The sequence below is a fragment of the Quercus suber genome, unplaced genomic scaffold (assembly GCF_002906115.3).
Source record: "Quercus suber isolate HL8 unplaced genomic scaffold, Cork oak 2.0 scaffold_9, whole genome shotgun sequence".
Taxonomy (NCBI): Eukaryota; Viridiplantae; Streptophyta; class Magnoliopsida; order Fagales; family Fagaceae; genus Quercus; species Quercus suber.
In genome coordinates this window covers 2,307,326-2,319,019 of record NW_027069475.1, presented here as the reverse complement: position 1 = coordinate 2,319,019, position 11,694 = coordinate 2,307,326, and the positions used below count along the sequence as shown (strand labels likewise).

The 11,694-nt window shown below is 31.9% G+C and overlaps 1 pseudogene; it reads right to left on the bottom strand.

Moving 5' to 3' along the window:
• Positions 1-9,729: 9,729 nt before the first annotated feature.
• LOC112039584 (linamarin synthase 2-like) lies at positions 9,730-10,603 on the bottom strand (annotated as a pseudogene).
• Positions 10,604-11,694: the final 1,091 nt, after the last annotated feature.

The following is an 11,694-nucleotide window of genomic DNA, read 5'->3' as shown; positions in this document are numbered from 1 at the left end:
TACCATGTCAGTAGTATCAAAATCTAATAAGTATGAGACATGTCAGCAAAAAATAACTACCCTACTAACAAATGAAAGACATGTGTTAGTGGGTAGTTATTTTTACGTATATGTCTCTCATTTATTTAGTTTTGATGCAGATGATGTGATATTATTTGATACAAAATACTTTTTAGTATCACACGTATAACGCCCAAGAAAGCAACCAAAAAACAAAAACCCCCACAACCCGTATAAAGTTTAGACAAATCCAATCACTTAATCTCTTCAAGTTTATTCTTTTATACTAATCTCATCCTTGCCACCTATGCACAATTGAAATCCTTGAAAAATATAATTTTTTTTTTCTTAACAATATTTATCTCTAACAATGTTCAACATTTTTATTTATTTTTGTTTCAATTATTTCATAAATTAATAATATGAAAATTTACGTTTAATCTACCATTCTCTAATTATTTGATTTTGACCACTGCACATCCTTGGTGCGATGGTCACTCCACAGGTATAAGTGCTTATAGAGTGTGGGGGGTAATGACTGGAGTTCAAGTTTGCAGGAAGGAGTTTTAAACACATATACACTTAGATTAGGTTAGAGTAGAATATCTATCTTGTATTTAAAAAAAAAAAAAATTGATTTTTCAGAAAATGCCATAATGATAGCTTACAATTTGAATGAAATTCAAATCAACATCAACTTTGCCAATTTAGAATGGTCAAAACTATTCATATTAGATTAAAATAACATACCTCATGATAAGTGGGTGAATTGGCTATAATGATGGGATTAAAAAGTTCACATTATAAGAGTCTGTTTGGATACCGTTTATTGCTAAAAACTAAAAACACTGTAGTAAATTGTAGTAAAATGATTTTGAAATATGTGAATAGTATCGTGACACTTAGTTTTAAAGTTTTTTTTCTAAAAAAAAAAAAATACTTGCATACACGGGACCCACAAAAAACGCTGGACGCACAAAAATCACTGGACGTGGCCGCTATCCAAACATACACTTATGGCCTGTTTGAATGTTTAAAAAAGGAGGGGGAATAGAGTAGAGGGAGGAAGAGTAATCTAATTACCTTGTTTGGAAGTTTTTTAAGGAAGGAGGGGGGGGGATTTAGAGGGGTTTCAACTCCCTCTAACTTTTCATTTTTAATTCCCCCAAATTGGAGAGATTTGGAGGGGGAGTAGAGTACATAAACTATTGACCAAGTAAATTACCTAATTTACCCTTATTATATAAACAAAATTACACAAGAGGAAGGGCTAATTACTCCATTCCCCCTTATTAATTTTAAAAACATCCAAATAAGGTGGAGGGGAATCATTCTCCTCTACTCTCCTCCGCACTACTCCCCTCCCTTCTACTCCCCTCTACTCTCCTCCCTTTCTAAACTTCCAAACAAGCCATTAGTCAATAGATATGGTTGGCTGCGTTAGGGAACAAATCACAATCTCTTTAAATTCTAAATTTCCTACAAATCAAATCACACTGAGACATTTGTATGAAAGCTCAATGCCCCTTTTAAATTTTAATGTCTGAAAGCTCAATGCCTTTTAATGTCTGAAAGCTCAATGCCTCTTTTTTTCTTTTTGTCAATATATTGATTTATTCCATTGATAGATTGAGTAACAAATGAGAAAGATGCAACTTGGCCACAATATTAATGGTCTAGAATTATAGAGAAAAATAGATTGAATTCTCCGTCCCTATCATTTAGCTGTTTGCTTTTTGTACGCATTGGAATGGATGGAGCCACGGAGATTCCAGGTTCCAAGCTAAAACAGATATTTACAGTATTATATTGATGGCTTGTTGAATCCACTGAATATGTTAAAATACAGATATTATTATTAACAGCATTATACTGGTGACTTTATGAAAAATCTATGCCGAACTAGTTGGCAGATGATAAATATTATCTCAAGCGGATTGCGTCATAAAACACTCATGAGTTTTTGAGGAAAAGGATATTTTGAAAAGGGACTCTCTCATGAGTTTTTGAAGAAAAAGGATTTTGGTGGAAAAACCTAAAACCTTAAAGGATGACTAATCTTTTTTGGAAAGGTAATGTTTAATTTACTTTAGAGAATCGTTTTCATTATTAAGGGTGTGTTTGGATACCGTTTATTTTATTGAAAACTGAAAACTGAAAACACTGTAGCAAAATAATTTTTAAATGTGTGAATAGTGCTGTGGTACCAATTTTTAATGAAAATTATGTTAAAAAAAGAGGTTTGTGGGTCCTGTGAACAGGTATGGGACCCACTAGAAACACCAAAATCCTGCTGAAACGCACTTCCAGGAAAAAAAGAAGAAAAAAGAAGAAGGAAAACGCAGACGTAGGATAGTGCTTTCAGCACTATCCAAATGCACACCAAATGTGAAGACTTTTTGAAAAATGGGTTTTAAAAAAACATACAATTTCCATGGACTTTTGTAGTAAAAATTCTTTTGGTGATTAAATTTCACGGCTTTTTAAAGTTTTTTTTATTTTTTTATTTTTTAAGAAATCCAAAATTTAGGGCTCTTGAGACTTAATTTAAAAAGTACATCTATCAAATGATTTAATTTTTAAAATAATTTTTTAGAGTTTTAAAAATCAACTTGAACAACCTTTTTGAAAACAAATTTAAAGCAAAGATTTAGGTAGCTATTTGGAAAGCATTTTGTAAAACAATTTAATAAAAGCCTTTTACAAACACTTTTATTTTTTAGAGAGTTTCTTTGGACCAAGCTTTTTATTCTTGAATAATGCTAGAGATACAAACTATTTTACAAAAAAATTTACAAACTGCTGATGTGGTGAGTGATTATTAGTATATGAAAAAGAGATATTAATGGTGAGTCTAGATGAAAACTAATAAGAAGTTAGCCACATCAATATTTTGTAAAAATGTTGTAAAAGATTTGTGACTATAGCATTACTCTTTATTCTTTGGTAGCTAAAAAGCTAGCAACATTAACACTTCCACCCATGAGAAATCATTCAAAAATTACAAAGTTCAAATAAATAAATAAATAAATAAATATGTAAGGGCACATTTTGGTTCCTAAGCCCAAAAGATAAAAGGTTTAAGGCTCAAAGAGCTTAACACAATGAATTTGTAGAGAATGGGCTAGAAATTGGACTTCAATGAGTTAAACAACAATCATAGTAGGTTAATGATGACAAGAAAATAAAGATAAACAAGTTTTGTGCAAGGAAATTCTTTCTCGGCAAATTCCGAGGAGAATAGTTCTTGTATATATTTCTCTGGACTTGGATTACAATTACTGTTCTTATTACTACAATGTTTTCTTTTCTCTACAGACTCTCAATTGCCCCTTTTGTAATGGGGTCTTTCCTCTTTATATTACCTTGTTTTGCTTCATCTCAACCTTCCACATATAGATCAAGTTACTGGCTTTGATCCTTATCCCATCAGCACTTTCTTGAAATCTTTGGGGGTAGCTGTAAGGCTGAATATTACTGTTCATGTATCACCTCCACATTCTTGCGGTTAGGGAGTTAGCTGCAGAGTATTTAATATGGCGGTAGCAGCTTTCTCCTAGATATTTCTTAACTTTCCTTTGTCCTGTTTCATCCTGATGTTTATCCTTACCAGTAGAATTGTCTGGAGTGTTGCTCTTGATGGCAGGTTAAACCTTCTGACCTCTATTCTGCTTAGTCGAGGAGGCATTTATCCTCGGACTACCTTCCCAAACCTTCATGACCAGAATCCCTTCATAAACTATTGATTTGTATGTCTTCGCTAATGTCTAACTGTTCTCGAACTGCTAAATGTCCTCGGACAAGGCCCACAGCCCAATATACATTTTTGGGCCTTTCATCCCTACAATTTATATATATATATATATATATATATATAAATGAGATAAAAATCACACATTCATTTACTTTGTAACATTAGTTCAATATCCATATAAACATGTGAATATCAAGATCAAAGGACTTAAATACATAAATCATAGGTGATCTCGATATTTAAACACATAGAACATGGATATATAAACTAAAAGTATATAAATATCAATATGGATAAATTTATTCAAAAAAGCATAGATGCACAACTTGGTTAAAAACTCTATTCCCATGGATCTATCAATATATTATATATGATTGTGTACATCAAGGTGTATGTGAGAATATAGCCATATATATGAAAGCAATAAAATAAGAGCAAATCATCTATTTAATATACATTAATCTAAGCTTAAAAGCATAGAGATAATATATTACTCACATAAATTATATAAGCATTAATATATAAACATAGCATTATGAAAAAAAAAGAATATATATATATATATATATAAACATAGCATACATAAAGCAATATATGAAATTTATTTGCTTAAATGGAAATCTAGACTAATAAAGCAATAAAAGGGGTAAGAGGGTTACTTTAGGGGTGATTAGAAGGCTAAAGACTCCTTAATTTATTGCTGGAAATTTTAGGAAAAGAGGATTTGGAATCCTAGGACTTGGTTCAAAAAAGGTAAAAACAGATGATATTTGATGATGGGTAAAGATTGATGATCAAATAAATGGGGGAATCGGGGGAAATCTTTAAAGGGAAATGGAATGGTCATTAGGCTCAACCCTACCATGAGCCAGGCACATGCCAGGGCTGGGTCTGCTGGTCATCTCATTTTTCTACAAGCTTCTAGGCCTTTCCGGTCCCATTTTTCTCCTCTTTCGAGTCCTATTTTTGAGCAACTGTTTGGAGGTCTTCTAGAACTTGGATTTTTGTGTTCTTGCTGTCCTTAAAAATTTCTTGCAATCTACTTTCTAAATGTTCCGGCTTTATTCAATTCAGAGCAGTGGTCATGAAGATATTCCAAATTTCCAATTGGAAGGGTGGTTTCAGCGTAGAAATTTGCAAAGCTGATTTTTTGCCTATCTTGTATATATAATATCTCTCAATCCAAAAAAGATATTGTCAAGCCATTTGTCCTATGACATACATAATTGATCCTAATTCAATAAAGTTAGGGCTTTTTGCATAAATTATGGCTGAAACGAAACAGTTATTTGTGCAAAGATGCCCAAAAAATGTAGAGTTTTTGACTCGGGGAAAAAAAATAATTGTGAACATACTATATGGTCTTGCTGACCTCCTTTTTGGACAATTAAGGTGTAGTTGGAAGAATTATGATGACTATTTTCTAAAGATGTTTGTTTTGCTATCCCATTCCTCTAATTTTGCAAGTTGGTGGCTTTGGAAAATGGTGATAAAATTAATCATGATTTTGCATAAAGATTCCAGTTTTTGTAAATTTTCTTTATTCAAGTGGGGACTTTTGCAATCCATGCTAAATTGAAGTACAACATGAGACCTTACCAATGACTCCTCACTTGAACCAATTTGTGGTCATTTGATTATAATTTAACTGAGATTAAATTATAATCAAACGTTCCAAAAATGACTGTTTAAAATATATATATATATATATATCAAAGATGGAATGTTTTCGCAATATCTTTTTTTTTTCAACTACAATCTTGGTCCATGAACTATCATTTCAAAGAGAATTTCATGATCCTTAACATGAGCACAAATTTATTACAATTGGATGGTTGGACTTTTGATCAAATCTTGATTAAACCTTGATTAGGGTTGGTCAACCTTAGTTAAAATTGGCGAAATGGTTTGAAATGGTGATTAGGTCGAAGTAAAGTGGAATTTGGGGGTTGGATGAATTTTGAGGTAATTTGAATGTTGAACAGCTTTGTTAAACTCAATCAAACCTGGTTAAAATGATGAGGTAATTTTGGGATTTTGGGCTCTCGAACCATTGGAATAATTTATCCACATCTAATTGGGAAAAATAAATTTATTTCATGTAATTCCTTATTTTTCCATGTTAGAAACGTAATTTTTTGGATTTTAAAGCTCAAATTGACATTTCAAAATGCAAATCAAGGTCAAACAAAATATGACATCTCCGAGTTTCTATTTCTTTAATCTTCTCCTCTAGTTCTCTCTTGAGATCCTTGCAACAACGCGAATTGGGGATCTTTAACGTGATCTCGGCCATGACAAATGAGCTAGATTTTGGTGTAGTGCTAGCGGTGGCATGGCAGTTTGGGTCTTCGATTCACCAGATATTAGGTTCTTTTCTGTCAAGTTGAAATTTGTGGGCTTATGGATGGGTTCTCTTGGTGGCTTGGGTTCTGGGTAGTGGGGTTTTGTCAGGTGACAGCTATAGTGGTTATCAATGGTGGTTGGGATGAAATCGGTGTTGTGATGTGACGTAGTATAAGGGGTTTGTGGTGGTGCCAAGGTGGTTGAGGGAGGCGACAACAATTGGGATTTTGTCTGTGGTGTTTTCTATTTGGCTTGAAAATTTGAGTATATGGGTGGGGTTTATGGTTAAGGAGGAGAAAGTTTCTCCTCCAAACTAATTTAGAGAGGAACCCTATAAACTCCTGATATATCTTTATATTGAATGTGAATTTTGAAAATCTAACCGTTTGATTGCATTTTCTTAATATATTGTTCATGCTTGCAAAATTTTAAAAAGATCAAAGATTAATTGCTATGTCATCAACAAATGTTGAAATTTCAAGTTTTTGTGATCTAAAATTGTGTATAAAAAATAAGTTTATTGATTGAATAGTAAATAACGTTTGATTTAAACAAAATTTGATATGCATGCTAAGAATATAAAGAACTTTAAATTCAATGGTTAGATTTTCAAAATTCTCACCTAAAAAAGATCTGTATGAAAAGTTTGAAGAGAGAAACTTTGTTTAGAGGTTAGGAGTTGTGATTGGTGGTGGTGTTGTGACTTTAGAATAGAGATAAGAGTGAAGGAGATGATTTGTCAAAAATATTAGTAAAATATTATATGAAGAAATAGTATTTGAATAAAAATAGAATAGACAAATTTTTTTGAAAAATGGTTATATAAAATAGAAAAAATAAGTTTTTATATTAAAATAGACAGAATGTTTTGCAAGTATTGATGCGAATACTTTATCATCTCTGGAGCTATAGGAGTTGTTTCCAATAGTACTTGATACATAAAAGATAGGGTAAATTGCGAATTTAGTCCTTGACATTTTATGTGTTTTTCAATTTAGTTTTTAACATTTTAAATGTGTCAATTTAATCCCTAATCTTTTGGTATTATGTCAAATTGGTCATAACCATTAAGTGATCGATAAAAAATGCTAATGTGGCTAATGGCAAAAAAAAAAAAAAAAAAGAAAAAAAAAGTCAACTCAGATGCCACCTAACATGGATTGAACTTAAAAAATATAAAACAAAAAACAAAACAAACAAAGCCCAACTTAAGGTAGACGCCAAATTATAACAACTTCACTAATATCGATTGACAAATAATTCTATTCTTATTTTTATTTTTGAGGGATTTGTTTTTTCATCTCTTTTCTTCGATACGTGGATATTCAATCCCACTCTTTATAGGAAGTTTTTGGGGAAGACAAGTCATAGATTATTGTAACTAGTCACATATTCTTAAATCCATCAAATAATTAAAAAAAAAAAAACCTTCTTATATACAAGAATTTTAAATCAATAGGCGAAAGTAAATAAACTAATTGCAAATTTATTTACTATATATTTGAAGTTTGGATTTACTTTTAAACACCATAGAATTTATTTATTTAATTTTATTACTAAACAATTGTGATTAACAATTGCATAAAAGATTTATGAAATCATCTAAAATCAAGGAAATAAAACCTTAAATTATAATCTTTAAAAAATTTCATAATCAATCAATCTATATATATATATATATATAAAAGCAAAGATCTCACGTGAGAGAGATTGAGCTTCTGCCAAGCACCACATTTTTTGCAAAGAAAATTGAAATATTCTCAAGTGCCACATAAGGGATAAAAAAATAATAATTAACTTTTTGTTTCATTTGGTTCAATGTATTAAGACTTTTCATATTAAAAATTATTCTTTGTTTCTTTTGGTTCAATTTTATAAAACATTTCCTCATTCACACATACACACAAAATTCTTTGCATTTCAATTCACAATTTTTACCTCTTGCACTTCTACTCCTTCATATATATCTACCTATAGCTCTTCATGTCATCCCATGTCAAATATACATAAACAAAAAACGATGTCATTTACCTTCAATTTTTCTATGACACTTACCTAGATCCAACATTATTGTCTCATTTAATCCTGTTCCATATGAGTTAGCTACAACTAAGAAAGGGGACTAGCATTTTATATTGGGTGGCAGTGGCAATAATGATTTTGAAGTTAAGGTCGAATGTTGTGAGCTTGTGGGTTTTATAAAGGATGTGATTGATTGTGTGTGTTTGATATGTGTATTTTATTTTAGAATCAAGGAGAAAAAGAAAGGCATATTCTATATCAACTTTTATTCTACAATATTTCTCATTACTTGAATTGAATAATTATAATGGATATGAGTGTGTAATTTATAATTGTTGCTTCTTATAATAAACTCATTACTAACAAAATTCTATAACAATTATGCTATAATACATATACAATATTCTCCAAGACCATCTTACATAAAACATTTAAACATTATCCGTGTATCGTACAAGCAAATTACTAGTAAATATTAACAAGCTGAACTCATGTTCTATTCTACCACACTAATGGGGAAATATGATATGATGATATGAATATAGATATTGTTAGGACATATGTGGTTCACTTGTTAAGAATATATGTTATTCTTTTATGTAATTGACTAATCTTTTGACAAAACGCACTTTACTTGTAATTAGGTAGATCTAGGTGTTTTTAATACTTCAAGAAACTGTGTTTCAAAATCAAGTGTTGAAATCATCAAGGCTGTCCAAGAAACAAGCTGAGAAGTGCAAGTTTACTAAAGCTCGACTACTAGCATATGTTGAAGTTTAAGAAGCTGTTCAACCCTGTGTGCTCGACACCTGCTCGACAGTTGCTTGACACCTCCCATCTGTCAAGGTTTAAGAAATAAACAGAAATTCTGATCTGTTTTCTTGGAATCCGTGAATGTGTCTTTGGGCCTTTTTTTCTCCTAACCCTAGACATATAAAATAATTATTTTAAGGGTCGTCAAAGAGTACACAAGTTTTGAGAAAAGTTTGCTCAAGCAAATTGTGACCGGAGACAAAGTTTTGCCCTAGTTCATCTCTTCTGAAGAAGTTGCTGTGTTTGTACACCAAAGGGTTTTGTGACCAAGCATATTCTTGATCTTCATCATGTGGATGAACTGAAGAACTTTGCAGCCAACAATCTTCTCTAGTTGGTGATTGAAGTCTCATACTAAGATCCGCGCATTGGTTAGTCACGTACTTGGGAGCCGTGCATCAAAATGAGAAATTGTCACTACAGAACAAGTCCAATTAGGTATTGGGGTAAGGGTTCAACTGTAGGTTGGTATAAGGTACTGGGATTCCTTTACTTGTAACCGTTTGTTATGATAATAGTGGAATTTCAGGAGTGGTGACTTGAAAATCACCCGGTGGGGTTTTTGCTGTGTAGGTTTTTCCCATTCGTAAATAAATCACCGTGTCAAATTTATTTTCCACTGCACTTAGATTAATTGGTGATTTGTTTGTGTTACCATGCGTTTTGCATGTTAATTTGATTAATTAATAACTTGGCTAATTAATCAATTAATTTAATCACAAGGGGTCAATACGTTTTTGGCCTATCAGATGTAAACACAATAGTATAGCTTTCTCACAAGATAATTTGTCTCTTCACTCACGAACGAGGAGAGCCTCCTTAATTAATCTTTCAAAATTCTTATATGATGATCCTTCAAAATTAGTTGCTTCCATTGCTTTCTTCTTTCATTCCCTAGCTTTTTGCCTCGTGGCCTTACCTTTTTCCCCTTTCATCATTTCCTTAACAAGTGCTTCAATCTCATGACGTTTAACATCCTCATTAACCTCCACACCAATCTCTCAAGTGGTATAAGCATACCGACAATTTCTTTGTTGCTTGGCATAGAAGGGCCAACTAATAATAGGCACGCCAGCAAATACAGTTTCTAATGTAGAATTCCAATCACAATGTGTAAGGAAAACCGATGGGTGAGCTAGCACTTTATCTTGTGGGCAACAACTTGCTAGCAATCCCCTATCCTTAGTTTCCTCAAAAAATTCTTCAGGCAAAATTGTTGAATCTCCCATTACCACATCAGGCCTAACTACCCACAAAAATGAGTGCTTGCTATTTGCAAGCCCCCATGCAAATTCATTAAAATGTTGGTCTGTCATCGTTGTCATGCTGCCATAATTTACATACACAACCGAGTTGGGTTCCCTTTTATCAAGCCATTAATTGGAGACATTTTGAGTCTTCTTTCCATAAGCTTGCACTTAGAGACATGAATTGACTCTCAGGCAAATGTCGTTCTTGCAAGGGAAGTTGACCTATATTGTAAATTCGAGGGAATTTGGCTGCAATTTCTTCTAGGACATCATGTTCAAACTCTTCAAATGCGTTGAAGATGATTGCCAGAGAATTGAAGCAATTTCATGCTTCTAATCCCATAAAGTCGAACATTATTTCAATAATGTCTGTGGTTTTAATGAAGTTAGGAAGGTTTATAGGCCTGATATTTTTCATTCTTGGTATATATCAAGTCATTTTACTCACCTTCCAATATGTTGTTTTTTGAATGAACGATGGTCATATTGGTCATTTGCCATAGATTTTGAGGTTGTTCAGTCTTATGTTGGATCCCCTCCCGTTCTGCCACATAGATACACTCTTAATTCAAGGCATATGACTAGGTTGATTTCCTCATCAATCATCATGATATACAGAAATGCTGGTTTGGGTTTTTGACTTGGGCCCTTGTGGGCCTTTTTTGAGGGTCCACTTTGGAAAGTTAATGTAGCAGAGAATTAGTATTGATGGGCTTTGATAATAGTATCAAGACTATAATCAAGAGAAAACTATTGAATACTTTGAGAATATTATAAATGTGTATTTTTTCTCTTATATAAATTGTGAGTCCCACTATAAATTTAATTAGTAAAAGCTACAATTATATAAAAGGGAGAAGTACATATTTATAATACTTCTAGAATACTCAATAATTAGCCATAATCTAGATGGCGATTTGTTGACCAATAAGAACATTAATGGTTATAATTATAATATCATCTCACCATTAGCTTCACAGCCACCCTGAGGACTTGTACCCCATAAATATTGAAATTGTTTCATTTTCACCTTTTAGCATTGCAGGATCGACGTATGGCAAAAGCATGAAATGGTTTGTATATTATTCCAACTAGTCGCAAATTCTTGAATTTACAAGGAACTTCTTGAATATATAAGAAAAAAAAAATTGAAATCAACCAGATGAAAGTAAATAAACTGATTACAATTTATCATTATTTGAATCTTGGTCTACTATTTAAAGTTTTAAACACTCTATAAATCTTTTTTTTAATTAAAAAAAATTGCGATTAAAACAATATCATAAAATACTATACATTAACTTGTAAACTTATGAAAGCATCTAAAATTAAGCAAATAAAATCTTAAATCTTAAACTTCTAAAAATGACATAATAAAAATGAACAAACTGAACCCATATTATGTCCTACATTATAAATGGGGAACATGATCTTTTAAATGAAGAGAGCTCATTTCATAGTTAAGATTTTAATTATGGGATCTAATAATGTACAGATTGTCAAGTCATT